Genomic DNA, 20,309 nt, shown 5'->3' with positions numbered 1-20,309 from the left:
GGGAAGGCAAGAAAAAGACTAAAGGACTAAAGGATTGGAAAAATGAAAGGAAAGTTTAGAAGAACATGAAGGAATGATAGCAAAGAAGTCGGGGGTGAATGAGAGGCAGAACAGAGAGCAGGACGCGAACGGGGAGATGAAACATGAAAGAGAGGAGTCAGGACATAGGAACATGATATAAAAAAAGAATAAGAAAAAGTATGGGAAGCAGAGGAGAAGGAAGAGAAGGGAAAACGAAAACATAGAGAAGAAATAAATGTCTAGAAGGAGAAGAGCTCGTAACAAACTTGAAGAGGAAGAAACATCCGAAGAACGCAAGGAAGTAAAAATTAGGACGCGCGCACCGCACATTCATACCGGAGCCAATGACGGCAGCAGCTACAAAAAGTCAGCACTGAGGTCAAGCACGTGGAGGGCATGCGTGCTGTCGTCATACGCTCCAGTGTTTGTCTTTTCTTCCCTGAGGGCGTACGCCTGCATTCCGCGTACCTGAGGTGAGGAGTTTGGTCTAATTTTCATTCATACATACTGTAACGATACCTCGAAAATTTGGTTGTCACATTTCTCAGAAAAAATACCGATCATTTGTTCTTGCTCTGCTACTTTGGAAGGGGCAAGTGTTGATGGAGGTGAAAAATAATAATTGGAAAATTTTCACTATTCTTTTGTGACTTGGCAATCATACCGTTTACGTGAATAATCACTTAGAATTAATTTAGCCATCTCTCACACTTTAACAGCTATTTCCTCACGTGTTTGCCTTTCTAGATGTATATTTCCCAAGGGAATAATACAATATTCACTGTTAGCTGCACATTTTGTATTGGCATGGTTTTAGGAATATACGCCTGCATTCCGCGTACCTGAGATGAGGAGTTTGGGCGGTACCTGAGGTGAGGAGCCAGGGCGGTAAAAAAAGCCGCGCTAGTAAGTTTCAGTGCATCGGCAAGAACCTCGGTGTTTGTGATTGGCGATTAATTTGAAGTCAATGGAGGTTAACTGCATGTTGCATAGAGAACATTGTTAAGGGTAACTTTGGCCTATTGTACTTCACTATAATCAAACCTAGTAAAGAGCGATGTGAACATGCAGTGTGGCTGGCCCATTAGCGGATACATCTCCACCAGTCAGCACTAGTGTTGCAGTCATCTACCCAGATCTTCCTGCAACTACCTCTCGGGGAGCATTGCATCTCTCTGTGGGCAGAGGCAGTGTAGAGGTTTTGGCACCACACACATTGGGGCCTGAGAGTGTTCACCGTTTATGCTCCAGGCGGGAGAAGAGGAAATATTCTCGGTTTCTCCACCCATTGATGAGCAACAAATAATGCAGTTGTCAGAGGGAAGGCACATCTGCATGCAAAGACATAACGTTACAAAAACTTTTCAGTACAAAATGAGCAAAGATCAGACTGGACAAACATCTGTCTGTCTTCTGGTAAAGCGGCAGACTTTGTTCTGCCTGATCATGTTTGTTTTAAAGATTGAACTTAATGGTGAGTGAAAATGGCGCAGCTACGCACGTCAGCCCAACAGAGATCACGTTGTGGTAGAGAGCGCTGCCAGCCCTGAGCTCCATGACTGGTGCATGACGTCGCAACTCATGGTTCCACTGGGAAGCTAGAGTCTTGCAGCTGATTCTGCTCAGCTGGTCCTCGGTCCCAAGTTGGTCAGCATCCAACAAACCAATAAAAAGAACAACCCGCCATGTTTTTAAAACAGGATTCCATTCCTGCCCAGTCTGTCTGCTTGTGCAGGTTGGGCAGCCAAGCTCCTGCCAGAAGTGATGAGGTAAGCTGGATAAGCGCAGCTTACTTGCCTGTCATTCTTGATTTTATTTCTGTTGGCCTATGTTTTTTGGCTTATGATTAAAAAACACGAATAAGGCGGGAAGTAGGGATACATTTTAATGTCCATATTCAGCACTTAGATACAAACAAACAACTGTAGTTGTATGCTGGCAACTTTAACGAGTTCCATACTTCTAAAGCCACAGCATATGGCAGATGTTTACATTATGTCACAGGTAAAGTGGTTACAGTTAATTTTTGATTCACAATTGCAAATGCCCGGAAAAATCGAGTCGTCACTTTGTATTCTTTATGTATTACCGGCAAGATGGACAGGTTGGCTTTGCCAAATGCTTGTGTTTTTAACGGCTGGTATTGAGCACCAGCAGGACCCGACAGTGTTGAGAGGGAACCCACTGTAATCATTCAGAAGCTTTTGGCATATTGATGAAAATTATTACAGAGCACATCCAGAGGGTGATACATGCTGTCAATTTTCAAAACCAAAATGGCGGTGATATTAGCGCACGTCACCACCACAAACTCGGTTGGTCTATTTTACAGCACAACGGTGCCGCACAAGTAATGCTCTAGACTCTCACAATGACGTAATGGCAACTATGGATTCTGAAATAACAGTCATATCGCCACCGCCGGAAGAACCAATAAAAAGAACTAAGAGTCAAAGGCAATGCCACAATTCTGTAGTAAGTAACAACTACAGACGTATAATAGGGAAAATGAAGCGCTTCCCCTCAGCAGTCCAGCGGCCTTGCAATCAGCAATCCTCAAATATGCACAGAGTTTAAATGAGGCCATCTCACATGATCAGGGCCTAATCCCAATTCAGACCCTTTCCTTTCAGGATGACACCAGACAAGTGTGCCAAACAACGATATATGAACATCGCAATGGCAGATTACGAGGCGCCACAAATTATGATTATCAGTAATACCAGTTAAGACCGGAGAATCGTGCTACAACTTACCAAGTGGTTAAAAAGAATGTCAACCATTGACATCAAAAAGTGTCATGCAGAACACTCATCATCTTCAACTAAACCTCAGACAATGCCATCACAGTCGAAAGCAGTACACCACAAAGCCACCTCCTCTAAATCTCTTATCAATACAAATGCTAGTTTGCGTCAAGGGATCTGCAGTAACCAACTCCTATTTGAACTGGAATATTCCTCACAAGGTCCATGTGACATCTTCAACAGAGGAAATATTCTGAGGTTACTAGCAAAGGTTCCAGAGCTGAAAGACATAGTTTCCCCAGATTTACAATCAGTGGAATTTTTGGCAAACAACAACCCCCAGTTACCAGAACTTACGCTAACAACATGGAATTCAGGGGAAATTGCAACATCAATTTTAGCCTTTGCCAACACTTTGGAAAATGGGGAATATCAGTAAGGAAATATAGTGCCCTCAGGCACCCATCCCCCTTGTCACAAAGAAAGGAAATTCTGGCCACGGTAGAAATCACCCATGCCCATTCAGTTTGGGGGGCGCTAGAAGCAACTCGGTCGACAGAACAGAGGGATTGCCAAAAAACATACCTAGAGCGTAGTGGGATTGGCTTCTCTCAGTGCTAAATGCTACAAAGAGCCCATGAACCATCAACGGGTTAAACTAGAGTAGGGTGCACAACCCTGCGCCTAATGTCATGGAATATAGCCAGGGCAAATCCCTTACTACAAGATGGCTTCCCACCAGAAAACGGGAAAAATTTAGATATCATAACCTTGCAAGAGACCTGGACAATGGTAGCACTCCCAGTAGCAGATTTCACACATTACCAATCCCCGGCTACAAAAAACAACACTGCGGCAGGCGAAAAGGGGGCCTTGCATTATACATCGTTCTCAGATTGGACTCTATGTCATTCATATTAGTGCTATCAATGGGCATCATTTCAAAATCAGGATCTAGCAGAGTGTTACAGAGGTCTCTCCATAAAGCCAAGTCATCTGCAACCCATTCATAATGCCTACTAGTCAGAATATGCGTCTCTTCCGCTAAAGTCCACTCTATGACATCACTATGCCAGTGTGCAATCTCGGGTGCTCTCTGCCCCATCCATGTAATGGTTACCCTCCATCGGGCTACGAGCAATAGCAATTGTAAGAATTTATATGGCATCTTCTTACCTTTCGGACCCTTTAAATTACCCAGCAGGCAACATTGTGTAGTAAGAAACATTGACAGATGTGTGACCTTGTGAATGTCTTCCACCATCCGAGTCTTAAAGTCCAGTACCTCTCGGCACTGCCAGGCTAAATGTAGAAAGTCAGCATTGTCTGCGTTACAACAGGGACAATTATTAGGTTGAGTCAGGGATATAGAATGTAGGTCCTTGGGTGTAAGATACATTCTGTGAAGAAAATTGTAATGAATAAATTGAAAGTCGGCATTACATGAGACAGTCTGTGCACTCATTGACCAGTGTCCAGTCCCTAGTCCCTAGGGAATATCCAAATCCATATCCCAAGCTACATGGGCCCGCGCGGGGTGACCCCACCATATCAGCATGCATGGTTCTGTACAGCAGCATAATAATGTGGTGAAGAGGGCCACAAGTTAAAAGGATACCTAGGGTTTGTGTGGGTTTAGGAGCTACAGGGTAGCATGACCAGGCCGCTCTGGCAGTATCAGCTAGGCTAGTGTTATGCAAGAAGTGTCCAGGCTCAAGAGCGAATTCTTGGTGGGCCTCCACAAAGGAAATAAATGACTCATCTGGGTGTAAGTCCCCTAGGTAGGTTTCATCCCCCATCTTGCCAGGCTCTGAAGGACTTGCTGTCCATCATCTGTCTGACCGGTTTTAATGTCCAGACTCTTCCCTATGGAATGCTTCAAGACTATCGGAGAAAATCTTTGCCAAAGGGTTGCTGTCTGTTGGACTATGTATTGAATTTCTGTAGGAACCCCAGGCACCTCCATCAAGAGCTCCGGTAGCCAGTCTATTGCTATGCTTCCGGACTATAGACGTTTTTCCCAATTATCGCCCATGTCTAACGGGCTGCATGCTGAAGATGTGAGGGGTAGTAATAAAAATGAAGGCAGGGGACTTCCAGTCCTCCGTCCCCGTACCATCTGGTCATTGTCAACATAGCCACCCTGCAGCACCAACCAGCCAGAGTAGCGAGGTAAGAATGGAGTTCAGTTGCTTGAAGACCCTAGAAGGGAGGGGACAGAATGAGTGTTGTAATACGTACAGACAGCGTGGTAGCAGAATCATTTTAGCTATGGCCATCCTACTCATCAATGAGAGTGGCAGAGTGTTCCAAAATGTCACAGATGGCAGTAAGGCATATAAGACCCTACCCATGTTCAGTAGTAGCTGTAATTTACGTGTGTTAGCATCCCTGATTCCGAGACCCCGGAACTGCGTCAACTCCCATTGCAAGCCCAGAGCAGGTAGCAGGTGTACTGGAGTACCGACTAAGGAGGCAAGGGGGAACATCAGAGACTTGTCATGGTTAAGACGAAGACCTGAGATATTACCAGAATCATCCAGCATCCGTAACAGTTTTGGTAGAGCATGACGGGGGGAGGAAATATAAATCAGGACGTTGTCGGCGTAAAGCTAAATAACATGCAAAGTCTCACGTAGTAGTATACCACTGTCACTCAGTTCCTTACGCACCCATATTGCCTGGGACTCTATTGCAGGCCCAATAATAGCAGTGACAATGTGCAGCCCTGCCGCGTACCACGGCCGAACTGCCAGGGCTCCACGCGGCATTGTCCAATGCGAACTCTTGCTGTCGTCCCCGAACAGAGCAGCTGATCCCTACACATCCATATTGCCAGGGGTTCTATTGCAAGCCCAATAATAGCAGTGACAATGGGCAGCCCTGCCGGGTACCAGGTCCGAACTGCCAGGGCTCCGTGCGGCATTGCGCAATGTGCACTCTTGCTGTTTTCCCCCAAATAGAGCAGCCAAATCCATTCACAATACCGTGGGCCAAAGCCCAGAAGCTGCAGCAGCTTGAGGAGATATCCCCAGTACACCTTATCGAAGGCTTTCTCTAGATCAATCATGGTCGGTGACAGATTTTCGTCGCAATGGTGGTCCTCATGTAGGACATGGGTTAGTCGTCAGAGATTCATGTAGCTGCTCATGGATCTCGTGTGCCATATGCAGAATCAAGCGATAGGCCAGTTCTTTGCATAGCTCCTTCATGTCTGTGTTGATCATTGTGAGTGGCCTATAAGTGGTGGGGTTGTCTGCGGCAAGAGTATCATGCAAATCTCTCCCTCTCTTATGGCAGGTGGCAATATCCCTACTTCCATGGCTCAAGAAAGACCTCTAACAGTCCCTGTGCTAAGGTGCCAAAAATGCCTGGTAATATTTGGATGGGAACCCATCGCTCCCAGACGCCTTAGACCGCAGAAGTGATTTCAACTCCTTTCTAATCTCTTCCAGAACTAATTGTTTATCCAGAGCTTCAGCCGAAGCTAACTATAGTCAAGGGAGATCCAAGCTTTCTAAAGAGGGGTTGTACATGAGGGCATCTGTAGTTGGATCTGCAGTGTGAAATCCCTGAAGGTGCATACAAAACTTGTCCACGACACTTGCTCCTGAGGTGACGATTACCCTGCCCGGGGTGATCAAGCGAGTTATTAGTGGTGGGGTGTGTTCCCTATGGAGAATCCAGGCCAATAGGCACCCAGATTTGTTTCCCTCTCAGTGTAACCTTTGTTGATATTGTTTTAGGGTATATTTATCGAGACAATTCTAAATGTCGTTAATTGCACGCAAATTGTGTGTTCCTCCCGGACTGTGGCGGGTGTGGGATGGTGTGACGTCTGTACCTTAGTGAGTTTTAATTCTTCCACAGTTATTTCAGCCTGGAGTTGACAGCAAAATTTGCAGGTCAGTCCCATGCAGGTGCCCCGTAGTACCACCATAAGAGCGCCGCTTTCAGTTGCTCTACTAGCGGAGCAGCCCTAGTTAGACTCGAAGTAACCCGTCAGGGATTTTGAGTGCATCACATCCTACCGTATCATCCAGTATAATCATAGGCATCCTCCAGGACCTTCGTCCCTGTGGTGTACCTCCCAATATCACTGAGCAACAGATGGGGGAATGATTTGACAAAAAGCATGCCATCTGTGTTGTTCTAGTGCCCTCTGGGTCCAGGAGCCCAGTAACCAACAGTCTGTCCAGCCTACTATATGTGTTGTGGAGTGGTATGTATATAGCTTCTGCGTGAGATGCTGTAGATGCCAGGCATCTTTCAGTCCAAGGTTGATCATGAACGCCTGAAGGGCTGCCGTCATGTGTGGTTTTGCTCTCGCTCTGGCGGGGTTTCTGTCTAGGTCGTGGTATAATATACAATTAGAGTCCCCTAACCAATGAAGGGGCCGATGGACCTCTTGCGTGATCAGATCTGTATAGTGAAGAAAAACTTGTTCTCATCAACATTAGGGGCAGAGGAGTTTAGGATCTTTAAGTCACAACCATCCAGAGTGCCCTGTATCAGGACATACCAGCCCTCCACATCTGCCTCCTTATACTTGAGGGAGAAAAGAATCCCCAGCACCACCCAAATCAACACTCCCCTAGCATACCTAGAATAAGAGGCATGGTAAATCTGGCCTGACATTTTTTGGCTAGTCTAGGGCTTCCGAGTCATCTTAAGTGTGCTGCATGCACGCATGCTATACCGATGTAGTGGCGTTTGAGAAATGTGAGTACTCAGTGGTGTTTAATGTTAGTCCTCAGACCTTGAATATTCCAAGCAAGGAACTAGTATTCAACCCCCATCCCAAATCTGGAGCAGTAGTGGGTACCACACTCCCACCAGCGCAGTCCTGTCCCACTGCAGTCAAACTGCTGTCAACCAAACAATGCAAACAGGCACTGAATGGTTAAAGTAAGAAATTGCTTACTGTCTGAAAGGGCCATAGTCAGACTTAAAATTTAAAATCCGACTTTGTTATGATTTTAAATTGTGAGTCTGGAGACTCCAAACTCTAAACCCTATCATTTTTCCAATTGGAAATTACACTTAAAAGATGTTTTTTTGTTGTTGTTATAAATCAGTTTATCGAAAATGTTTGTTTGCGAAACACAAGAATGCATATCTTGGGGCACAAATAATGAAGAAAGCCGTCTACCATGGTACCATATCTTGAAGTCTTACAGTGATGAGCATCAAACAGTTTCATTGAACATAAAACAGCTTGATGGATCACTCAACGAGTAGGGTTTTGTAAGGAGTGGTTGCATAACACGTGCCCACAGTAGAATAGAAGTAAGATCTCAAGTGAACAATTAGTAGAACTCGAGATATGAATTTTAAAAGATTAAATCCCAAAACAGTGCTTAAAAGTGCACCATTCTGAAGATACCACTGTGAGGTTCGATGTTGATGCAGCGCCTGTATCGTAAGGAGTTTAATGAGTTTAATGATGACGCAGAACCAGACAACGAGGCTCGACCTTGACACATCGACTCAACTGCATTAATCGCAACTGACCCATTGAGTCCTTGACGCCAATGCTTGCTCCATCCAAGGTACTTTTTCAGCAGGCCCTGCGTGGGTCCTGTAGCCAGCTTGCTTTCCATCACTGTCGGCCTGAACTTTGAATTTACCCCAGTATAGCGCGACCTCAAGTAACCTTTTGACTCTATCGACTTCTAAGCACTGTTTTGGGATTTAATCTTTAAAAATTCATATCTCGAGTTCTATTTATTGGATTTTTTACATTTTTTTCTTGTTTTACTCAGATAAATATTCAATATTTTTCTAAACTGGTGTGAAGTCTTTCTGTGGTGTGTTCACTGTGTTACTGTAATTTAAGTTTTTCACAAATACTTTACACATTGCCTCTTAAATTAAGCCTGACTGCTCTTTGCCAACAGAGGACGAGCACAGGTTAATTTAGGTTGTTTATCTGACTAACCCTGACTAGACTGTGGTCCCTACCCGGACAGGGTGCTGACCTCTGCCAACTAGAGACACAATTTCTAACACAGTACTTCGTAAACATCAAGCTGTTTGGCATTGACCGTAATTTCTGGGCTACCTGGATACAGTTTAGCTCAGCGATCAGGGGATATAGTTCTAAAAACTCCCCCTAGTAGTACTGGTTACAAAGAAGTGTGGTATCTGTGTTATGAGTGACCTGCACAAACTTGAGACATGTTGTCTTGTTCAAGAATGAGCTGTGAGAAAAAGACTATTTTCTGGAGAGAAAAAAACAAAGCACACTCATCTACACCCTGAGATCCGCAAGAAGAGTATTTGTTAAGATCAGGATTCCCTGATGTAGGAAGCTGGCTCTGTATATACTATAAAAAAGTACGGTATACTACGCACTGCGAGTCCCTGTAGTGTAGATACTCAAATTACGGCCCAAGTGCCATTTGCGGCCCGCAAGATCTTTCCATGTGGTCCGTGTGGAAAACAACAGCCGACAGTCAGCAGCCATTATTCTGCCTGTTGTTCGTTCCTCAGGGACGCATTCACAGTTTTAAAAAAAACATCAAAGGAGCATGCTGACTAAATTAGTGTCTCACAGGCGGGCCCCCTTCACCCTTTTGCTCAGTGACGTCGCTCGCTTGCCAGGAGATGGGAGGCACCAGAGGTGTGGTGCTCTATTGTGAGTGCATTTCTTCTGGGCCTCGCACCCTTCTCTTGTCTGAGTGCATTAATTATGCACATGAAACTAAGTGCAATCGTTGTACTGTTTCCCTGGTTAAAGATATGTATCTTCTCAAAGTGAGAATAAACAATTTAACAATCTCTGGTTGCTAGTCAGATTTGTGTAGCACCAGCTGCTGTGGAAGGTAGACCAATGCCCCCATTGTCCCAAAAAATATTTCTCCATCAAACATTTTCAGCATGCTACTTCTGAGGAGTCTCGTTTTCAGCACAGCTGTGCTGCATTCCTTTGATGTGAAGTGATGCTACTGTCCTACACAAAGGTTGAACAACGATTCAGACAGATTATTGGAAAGTAAACATGAGCTGGGCTTATCACACCCAGCATGAGTGTTATCTCTGACTGAACTGGGGTAAGATGAGATGGAAACATATCTCCCCACAACAGCTGTAGTGGCTAGCAAGGGGGCATTGGCCCCGTGCAAGCTGTGAAAATGAGCCCCAATTCACTGATTTAGATAGTATAATACCTTGGTTGAAGTGGATACCTAGTGCCCCAGGCTCAATGCCTCTGCACCTGCTGCGCTATTGATAGCCTTGCTCCTAATCACCAGGTGTATAAGCAAAGGTGCACATAGTTCATCGTGGTCTAATTATACTTGTAGAGATTCTGCTTTTTTTGTGCCTGCCCTGTGACGTAGATTTTCCAATATTTGGTCTCAATTTGTAGCTGGTGCTGAAAATGGTTCTGCCGTTCTTTTGTCTCTTTAAAATCCCACTTTCTGCCTCTTACAGGCCAATCTTTTCCCTCCTTGCATTTAACAATTAAATTTCCCCTAAGGGGGCTCCATGTTTTCCACCAGCAGATTCCAAGCATTCGATTCCTGTCTCTGAATCCATACAAAGGCTGGCTCCTGCCCCATCACCTCCACATGGACACTGATACAACTACAGTGAGGGACATTGACCTTTTACCGGTATCTTTGGTAGACAACTCTACAGCCATCTCAATGTAAACGCCACTCAATCCCCATAATTTGATGCCTTCACTTGCCCCTGAATGTAAGGGAGGAGTTGGGACATATGTAATACTTACAAGGTTGGACTAGCTGTATTGGGCATTTCCCTGGGCCGGGGGGGGGGTTCTGTAATGGTGGGGGGCCGGTTAAGTGTCAAGTTAACTCTGGTAATTAATGTACCTGCTGGAGAGAGATGGGAGTTTTGTGTAGCACCTGTTTTGACTCATCTAGGGTAGCACCCATGGTTAATATTTCTGCTGCAAATAACCTGTACTATGCATATCAAAGAACACTATTTTATGTGCATAGCTCAGTGGGTTACTGCTTTTGTCACACAGACCCTTTTGTCATTGTGAGGTTCATAAGTTACAGTCATAATCTAGCACAGTGAGCACAGAAACTGCTTTAATTTGCTGTGTGGATTGTGCCCTTCCACAGAAAATGGAGTTCAAGATAGAGGTTCCGTTTCATGTTTCCTTGTGGACATAATATTCTCTCTGTTGCCTTTTAGCTGGGTTTGTGCTATAGAATTACCACATACATAGATACATTCCCCATGTAGGCCCTTTTGCAAAACTCATTAGCTCATGTGGAAAGGCTGTGAGAACCCAATGTCACTCTCACCAGGTTCATTATGGAGAAATAAGGAGAGACTAAAACCAGTTTAACTGCTTTTGCCAGCTCTCCCTGCAGACCTGCCAGGCATCAGGCTGACCCATGATAGCGTTGGGCCCATCTCTCCTCCAATTCACTTCCTCTGGCTTGTCTCGGCTTTTCTCTTTTGACATGGATTGTGAGAGGTGTGTAAATCACAGACACCACTCTGAGTATGCCTGCAGTTCACCCTTGGAATATACATTCAGGTGACTGGTAGTTAATCATCTGTGGAATAACTTATTAAATAAATAAATTATTATTTGTTCTAACAGTATAAACCCTGAATTGAGTGGCATTCATGGCTTTACTCTACATGGTAGAATTTGCCCACCAAACTCCCCACCATGCATGTTCCTCCTTCTTAACCCCGCCCTCAATCACACACTCCCCAACCCACCCAGGCAGGGTCATCTGTGCGGCCCCTGGTGATACCTTAGACTTTGAATTTCGGTCCCTGAAGTAATGTTTGTGAGTGCCACTGCCCTAGAGGATTAGCAGAGACTAAATTAGGTAAGTACCAACAGCTCTCTTTGCAGTAGTGTGGGCGAGAAGTTAGGCTTATCCGAGAGTGTGTTAAGCATTTATTGTATTCAATCAAGACTGATGACACACACTCAGAGACAGAATCCAGACCAATTGGATAAGTATAACAAATATATACTTATGTTTTATTTTTAGAACCAAACAGACTTGGCACAGGTAAGTAAAATATATTCTCAAATGCAGGACTTCACAAGGAAATGCCGTTGTGGTTGAATATGCAATAGTTATAGGTTGGTATTGATTAAAAAACTGTTTACATTACACAATAATTACTTTTAGAATACTTTTCAGATACTTTTAGATTACTTTGAGGACTGGGGGTGGTATGCCTAGATACCACACATAAGAATCTCACAATACAAGGTAAGTAAGACTTTTCTTGTTTTGAGTTAGAGTTACTGTTTTTCCCATACAAAGCAACAGTTCGACACAGAACATTTTAGGACCAAATACTTATAACATGGGTTCCTATGGGAGAAAAACGGTTATCGGTTTCTTACAAGTGAGTGCTTTGGGGGTTAGAACCAAGGCTCCCCAAGGTCTAGGTTTGCACTCGAGTTACACTACCAGTAGCACTGGGGCGGCCGGTTGGAGAGTGCAGGGCCCCAATGTTAGCCAATGGAGCTAAGGGGGCCTTGGGTTAGGGACTGCTTGCAAGCAGGCCACTCAGGTGTGGGAGTCAAGCTCCTTGGTTAAGATTAGCACTGCAGGGGCCAACAATCAGCACAGGAGTTGCACCACCAGCGCCAAGTTCAAGTTCAGGAATTTGTATAGCGCACTACTCACCCAGAGGGTCTCAAGGCGCTTGAGGGAGGGTGAGTGCATTACTTATCGAATAGCCATGTTTTTAGTTGCTTTCTGAAGGAGAGGTGGTTCTGTGTAAGTCGGAGGTGAGTGGGGAGAGAATTCCAGGTTTTGGCCGCTAAGTAGGAAAAGGATCTTCCTCCCATGGTGGATCTGTGGATGCGCGGAATTGCGGTGAGGGCTTGATTGGATGATCGTAGTTGGCGGGTGGGTGTGTAGAAGGACAGTCGTGTGTTGAGGCATTCGGGTCCTAGGTCGTAGAGGGCCTTGTGTGCGTGGGTGAGGAGACGGAACGTTATTCTCTTGTTGACGGGGAGCCAGTGGAGATCCTTCAGGTGATCCGAAATGTGAGCATGACGGGGAATGTCCAGTATGAGTCTGGCTGAGGCGTTTTGGATGCGTTGGAGTTTTTTCTGTAGTTTGGCTGTGGTTCCGGCGTAAAGGGTATTTCCATAATCCAAATCGGCTGGTGATCAGTGCGTGGGTGACTGTCTTTCTTGTTTCGGTGGGGATCCAGCGGAAGATTTTTTTGAGCATGCGTAGGATGTTGAAGCATGAAGATGAGACGGCGTTGACTTGTCTGGTCATCGAGAGGGAGGAGTCAAGGATGAATCCCAGGTTACGTGCGTGATCTGTAGGTGTGGGTGCTGTGCCCAGGGCCGGTGGCCACCTTGAGTCGTCCCAGGTAGAGGGGGATGATCCTAAGATGAGGACTTCCGTTTTGTCCGAGTTAAGTTTTAAACGGCTGTTCTTCATCCATTCGGCTACTTCTTTCATTCCTTTGAGTAGATTGGTTTTGGCGGTGTTTGGGTCTTTGGTGAGGGAGAGGATTAGCTGGGTGTCATCTGCGTAGGAGATGATGTTGAGGTTGTGTTGGCGCGCGATGGATGCGAGGGGACTCATGTATACGTTGAAGAGGGTGGGGCTGAGTGAAGATCCTTGTGGTACACCACAGATGACTTCGGAGGCCTCTGATTTGAATGGGGGGAGGCGGACTCTCTGGGTTCTTCCGGCGAGGAACGAGATGATCCAATCCAAAGCTTTTCCTTGTATTCCGACGTTGTTGAGGCGTTGTATGAGTGTGTTATGACATACTGTGTCGAAGGCGGCAGAGAGGTCGAGTAGGATGAGGGCAACTGTTTCTCCGTTGTCCAGTAGCGTTCGGATGTCGTCTGTAGCTGCGATGAGGGCGGTTTCGGTGCTGTGTTTGGCTCGGAAGCCGGACTGTGAAGGGTCGAGGGAATTGTTGGATTCATGGAAGGCGGCGGGCTGACTATTGACGGCTTTCTCAATGACTTTGGCAGGGAATGGGAGGAGCGATATGGGGAGGTAGTTCTTAAGTTCAGAGGGGTCTGCTGTGGGTTTCTTCAGGAGGGCGCTGAGCTCGGCATGTTTCCAGCTCTCCGGGAAGGTAGCGGAATTGAAGGAACAGTTGATGACATCGCGGAGATGGGGTGCGATGATGGAGTCTGCTTTGTTGAAGATGTGGTGGGGACATGGGTCGGATGGCGATCCTGAGTGAATTGAGTTCATCAGGCGGATGGTGTCTTCAGTGGTGATTGGGTTCCAGGCGTAAAGGTTGTTGGAGTGCAGTTTTGGTTCGGAGGTGGGTGGAGTGGGCTGTTCATCGGACTGGTTTTCAAAGCTGTTATGTATGTCGGCGATTTTGTTGTGGAAGAAAGAGGATAAAGAGTCGCAGAGGTCTTGGGAGGGAGTGATGTCGTTGGTGCCGGCTGTGGGGTTGGTAAATTCTTTGACGAAGTTGAATAGTTCCTTGCTGTTGTGGGCGTTGTTGTCGAGTCGATCCTTGAATGCTGATTTCTTGGTGGATCGGATCAATTGGTGGTGTTTGCAGGTGGCGTCCTTGAAGGTAGTCAGGTTGTCAGAGGTTGGGTTTTTTCTCCAGGTTTTCTCGAGGGTACGACATAACTTCTTGGATTTCTTAAGGTCATCGTTGAACTAGGGGGCCTTTTTGCTGCCTTGTTTGATCTGATGGTTTTTCAAGGGTGCTAATACGTCAGTGCTGTGGTGATCCATTGTGTGAGTTTGATGGCAGCTTGGTTTGGGTCCGATGATATGGCAGGAGGGTTTTGGTTTAGCGATGTGAAGAGTTGGTCGGTGGTGATTTTGTTCCAGTTTCTTCGAGGAATGGGTTGTGGGGTGTTGTGGGTTGTGGTCTTTTTGTAGCTGCAGTGAACGCAGCTGTGGTCCGTCCAATGGAGAGCTGTGGTGTGATCGAAGGAGATGTGTTTGCTGGAGGTGAAGATAAGGTCGAGCGTGTGTCCGGCAAGATGGGTGGGGGTGTCAACAAGTTGTTTGAGTCCGAGATTGGCCAGGTTGTTTTGAAGGGTGGTGGTGTTGCTGTCGTTTTTCTTTTCCAGGTGGAAGTTGAGGTCTCCCAGTAGAATGTAGTTCTCGAAAGTGAGGGCATGTGGGCTGATAAAGTCGGTGATGTCTTCGTTGAATTGAGCGCGGGTTCCTGGTGGTCTGTAGATGAGGGTGCCTCTAAGTGTGGTCCTGGGGTCGGTGTGGATCTGGAAATGGAGGTGTTCGGCGCTCGCGAGGTTATCGTCGGAGCTGGTCGTGATTCGGATGGTGTTCTTATGGACGATGGCGATGCCTCCTCCTGTTTGGTTGGTGCGGTCTTTTCGGATGATCTTGTAAGCGTCCGGGATGGCTATGGCGATGTCGGGCGCTGATGAGGCATTCATCCAGGTTTCTGTAAGGAAGGCGACGTCCGGCGATGCAGTGTCGAGTAGGTCCCAGAGTTCAGTGGCGTGTCTGTGGACCGAGCGGGGGTTCAGCAAGATGCACTTCAGGTGGTTGGAGTTGGGGCTGTGTTTGGAGGTAGTGGATTTGGTGTGTGTCCTGGTGCAGGCGAACTTGCAGGAGTGGCAGGCGAATGGACCGTGGGTGTGTCCTGGGGCAGCTTCGCAGCATTGTGGTGTGCGTCCGGGGTTAAGGCCAAAGAGGGTAGCAGCGTCATACGTTATGCGGGAGGAGAGTGTTTTGCGAGGACCAGGGGGTCAGGCGCTGGGCGCGGTCCAGGCGCGGACGGGCGTAGATGGGCTTACCTTTGGCGCACCTTCGGCACGCATGGGGCGCGATCGCTGCGCGTGAACGCTGTGCAAGAGGCCATCTGTCATAAGTTGATAATGGAGGGGGCGGGGGGGAGGGAGGAGCAGCTGAGAGGTGGGTGCGTGCTGGGGAGCCTCGCTACGAGGCACAACAAACAAAATGGCAGCGATAAACAAACAGGCAAGCAGTCAGAGCTTACGATGCAATCAGGCAATAATATATGTAATTTTGAATCCAGCAATGCGAACGCAAAATAGTCAATCTGCACAATTAATAATGGCAAGCAGTCACAACTACGATACCACTGGGGGGACCGGGTGCAGAGTGCCAAGGAGACATCTGGAGCCCTGTGCTTTTCAATGGAGACCTTCAGTTTGGCAAAGATGCTGCAGGCTTGAGCAGGGAGGCTTCCTGAAGGCGACCACCAGCTGAAGAGGTGAGTTGGAGTCTTGGGGGATACCTGGAGACCATCGGGTGGGCCACCCAAGGCCATGGTGTTTTGGGTGCAGGGGTGTCTTCTGGTGTTGGGTTTCTTACCAGCTTCGGTCGCGGTTGGGGTGAACCCTTCAGGTTGAGCCTGCAGGTGGCGGACTGAGGTTTGATGGAGTTCGGGGATCACCAGGTCAGGAACACTGTTGAGACCTCCTCTTGGTGTTGGGCCACTCGAACTCGGGCCATGGGCGTCTGGTGCAGAGTGGTGCAGAATTGCTTAGTTGTCGGAATACAGATTCTGGTCTTGGTTTCTTTGTTGAGTAAATCTGGTGCTCAAGGGAGACAGAGTCTGTAAGGAGAGTGCTGGGCAGGTCCTCTGGGGGACTGCTGGCTGCTGAACACAACGGGTTCTTCGCTGTAGGCAGATCAGAGGCAGACAGGCCGGTGGGGCTGGAGCAAAAGCAGTAGTTGTCCTCTTCTTCCAAGGTCAGCACAGCTCTTTGGGTCATTCTTCCTCAAATCTGAGGAGGCAAGGTTCAGGGTGGCCCCTAAATACTAGATTTATGTGCATTAAAAGGGTTGTGCAGGTCGGGACCAATGGGTCCCTTCCTTTGGGTGGGTACAACCCCTATTGTGCCACCCTCCAGTGGGAGGAGCAGTGGCCTCCTCCTGATTGGTTGGGCCCCCTCATCTTCAAGGTGGAGGGGAATGAGATGTACGCTTCACCTTGACTCTCTCATCTGAGGGGTGGGGTTGGCAAAGGTGGGCACACCTCTCCTCCTAGCTTGGTTTTCCTGCTGATTCCCCGGCCCAAAGTAGGGGCAGAACCAGTGGGAGCCTGTTGATGGGGGAAGCAAAAGGCATGGACTGGTCCTAAAGGCGGCAGGCCTTTGAAGCTTCCCCTTTTGGGAGCCAGCGCATCCTGGGAGAGGAGGCATGAAACCTCTGCTCAGGATGGGCTTTCTTTCTGGACCCAGAGAGCGGAGGCTCTCTACTCAGGGGTCCAGACACCTGTCTGGTGGGGGAAAATGGCAGGCAGCCATTCAGGAACCACACCAGGGCTGGTCGCTTTTCAAGGGGCATCTCTATGATGCCCTCAGAGCGCATTTTACATTAAATCCCATACTGGCATTAGTGTGGGTTTAATGTGCTGAGAAGATTGCTACCAAATTTTCCAGGTTTTAGAAATGTCATTATGGAGCTGTGGAGTTCGTAATGACCATATACACTTTATGGCTTTACTACACTTACAGTGTCTAAGAATGGACTTAGACACTATGGGAGTACAGGGCTCATGACACTGTACCCTCACCTGAGGCTAGTGCACCCTGCTAGAGGGGTGGCTTACCGAGGCCTCAGGCCGTGGGTTGTGAGCATGTCACACAGGGTTGGGTGCCATGTTGACTCTTCACTTTTCTCTGCACCAAACCAATCAACCTGCAATGGAAGTGTGTATGTCAGGGTACAGGGCCTCTAAGGGTGGCACAATAGGTGCTGTGGGCCTTAGAAGCCTTCCCTGGTCACAGTGCCCTTGGTACCCACGGTACTTTTTACACGGGTCTTACCTGTGGCCAGGGATGTGCCAATTGTGGGTACAAAGGTACAGTTTTGGAAAAGAACACAGACCCTGGGAACCCGATTGGCAGGAACACAGGGCATGTCAACTCTGGTTGCTTCAGATGTCAGGCAAAAAGTGGAGGTAACCATGCAAAATGGGGCACATTTCTACAGCTGATATTTAGCATCCCTCAATTTATTTGTTGACCTTTACTTCTAGAGTGTGGTTAATCTGCAGTGTACATACAATAACAATAATAATAATTATAGGATTAACCTATATACTTTTTTTTAACTATAGCTCTTACCAGACATTGACCTTTATTGATTTTTTTTTATTGTGTCTTAAAATATCCCTGTTTCTATCCTCTACCCTCTTCCTAATTTCAGGCTTGAGCTCTCATCCTTGCTACCACATGAAAGATTAAAATGGAAGCCTCTGGCACTTAAAAGTAATGTGAGGCATAGGGCACTGGTGCAAGAGGGCTAAATACATTTGCTCCCATGAAACTTGAGAACGTCCCTGTAAGTACTGACTATTGCAGTATGGAGGTACTATCAATGAGGATATTGTGTCAACAGTGATATTGAGCTGGTTGAATATTGGGAGAACAAATGCACCACAAAATGGCAGATAACAGGGTAATAAAGAAGCCCATGTGTGACCCAACTGCCTATGGCTAGAAAGGAATTAGCAGGTAATTGCCCCATCAGGAAGTTCAGTGTCTCTTGTGTTAGGTGATGAATTGCAAAGGTGCATGTGAGCTTTCATACATCATATCAGTCTATGTCTGTGACAAAGCAGAAAAGAAAGCAGGCAAAGTGTGTGCTTAGAGACCACAACAAAGCATTTATAGAAAAAATAACAAGCAGAGGGCAGAAATTATTAGTCCAAGGTTTGATGTCTAGTAGCAACATATACCTCTTTGTACCTTAACCCCATGAGTGCCGAGGACGTAACAGTTACCTCCTCGGCTGTGGTGCTGGTGTGCTAAGTACGTAACCATTATGTTCTCGGCACACCATTGCCTAATCCTTCTGATGTAAACAGCAGAGGGATTTCCTTATTTTATTTAGCCTCTGGAAGTGGGGAAGAGCTTCCTGAAACTCCTGAGATATTTTTTATCAATAAAATGGTGATTGGGCACAAGGCGCGCTGATGTCATGTCAAGACTCCACTTGATACTCACAACTTTTCTGGGCACTCACAGGAGCAGAGTGCTGAATTTTCCCAATTCCCCCTTCAGGCCTCCACCAGAGCCCTTAAGATACAAGTGCTCTCATGATCCCCGTCGGGGTAAAGGGGATGGGGACAGAGAAGAGACTGCCTCGCTTCATGTGGTTCACTTCTCACCAGTATTAGGCGTTCATATGATACTGCCTCTGTGTAATGTTTCTTATGTGAACTGTAATTTAAATAAAAGAAAGAAAAACATCCCATCATTACTAAATTCTATGTGTTTTTCTACTCTTAACACTCGTTAATATTCTCTTTTTCTTTTTCTCACGTACCCTGTTAAGCTAAAGCCATTGCTTCTCTTCTTTCTTAATTATTTCTTATTTTCCTTACGTTATTTGATACACGTTTGTCAATTATTTATTACTTAGTAAGGCACTTTTCTTGTTTAACAATTACTAATAATTGCAAATTCTTTCTTTACATGAATACTTGCAGTTCTGGAGAGCAATGGAGAACTTCTCAATCACCTAAATGTTTGGGAGGAACAGGTAAGTGACATCCTTGGTCTATTTTGACTCTTCCGTTTTATTTAAATTGAAGTTTTAAGCTTATTCCTGTGAGAAAATGCCCTCTTTCTGTATGGTTGCCCTGACTTTTTGCTGAATTGCTGATGTGCTTTGACTGAGAGGGCTCCTGCTAATCAGGTAACCAGGGCCTATGTTCTTTCCCTAAAACTGCATTGAAGCCTAAACCCAATTGGCATCTCTGGTCACAGTTCAGCCCCAGGTAAATGGTACCACAGGTATTGTATTGTATTGTATATGCTCTTATATAGTGCATGGCTATCCGGGGGCATCCCAGCGCTGCGGACGTGCGGAGGAATAAGTTAAGTTTTATGGGAAGAGCCAAGTTTTCAGTTGTTTGCGGAATAAGAGGTGGTTGACATCCTGGTGGATGGAAATAGGCAGGGAGTTCCAAAGTTTGAAGGCGTTGTAGGAGAAAAGACGTCCTCCAGTACGGGACCTCCTGATTCTGGGGACCTCGACCAGATGTAGATCATTGGAGCGGAGGCTCCTGGATGCTTTATGAGGTTTGAGGAGGTTATTGAGGGCAGGGGGACCTTTTCCCTGAAGGTTTTTGTGGGCAATGCATAGAGCTTTAAAATGAATTCGCTCTTGCATCGGGGGCCAGTGGAGTGTTCTCAGGGCTGGTTTGGCTGAGTAGTGGTTGTTAGTACCTGTGAGTAGTTTTGCTGCAGCGTTTTGTACCACATGAAGTTTACGGATCGCTGAGGTGGAGGCCCCTAAATAGAGGGCATTTCCATAGTCCAAACTCGATAAAATGAGAGCTTGGATTAGGATTTGCTTGGAGCTCTCGGGTAAAAGGGGCAGTATCTTGCGTGTTGACCTCAGCAGGCCGAAGCAGCTGGCAGCTATTTTGCTGGCTTGGCCTCTAAAGGTAAGCTACTTATCAAGCCAGACGCCCAGGCCCTTTATTTCGTTTTTTGGGGTTAGGGCGGGCCCCATGCATGGCGACCACAACGTGTGTCGGTTGAAGGTTGCTTGGTTACCCAGCAGCATGAGCTCCGTCTTATCGCCATTGAGTTTTAGATGTGACGCACTCATCCAA

General features: G+C 46.7%; 1 protein-coding gene across 1 annotated transcript in view; it reads right to left on the bottom strand.

The window, feature by feature from the left end:
- The window catches only part of IL2RB (interleukin 2 receptor subunit beta), a 446,549-nt gene that overhangs the window by 234,442 nt on the left and 191,798 nt on the right, over positions 1–20,309 (bottom strand). The gene's annotated exons all lie outside the window — the stretch shown is intronic.

This window comes from Lissotriton vulgaris, chromosome 1_1 (genome assembly GCF_964263255.1).
Source record: "Lissotriton vulgaris chromosome 1_1, aLisVul1.2, whole genome shotgun sequence".
In the NCBI taxonomy this organism is placed as follows: domain Eukaryota; kingdom Metazoa; phylum Chordata; class Amphibia; order Caudata; family Salamandridae; genus Lissotriton; species Lissotriton vulgaris.
This window is presented reverse-complemented; position numbering and strand designations above follow the sequence as displayed.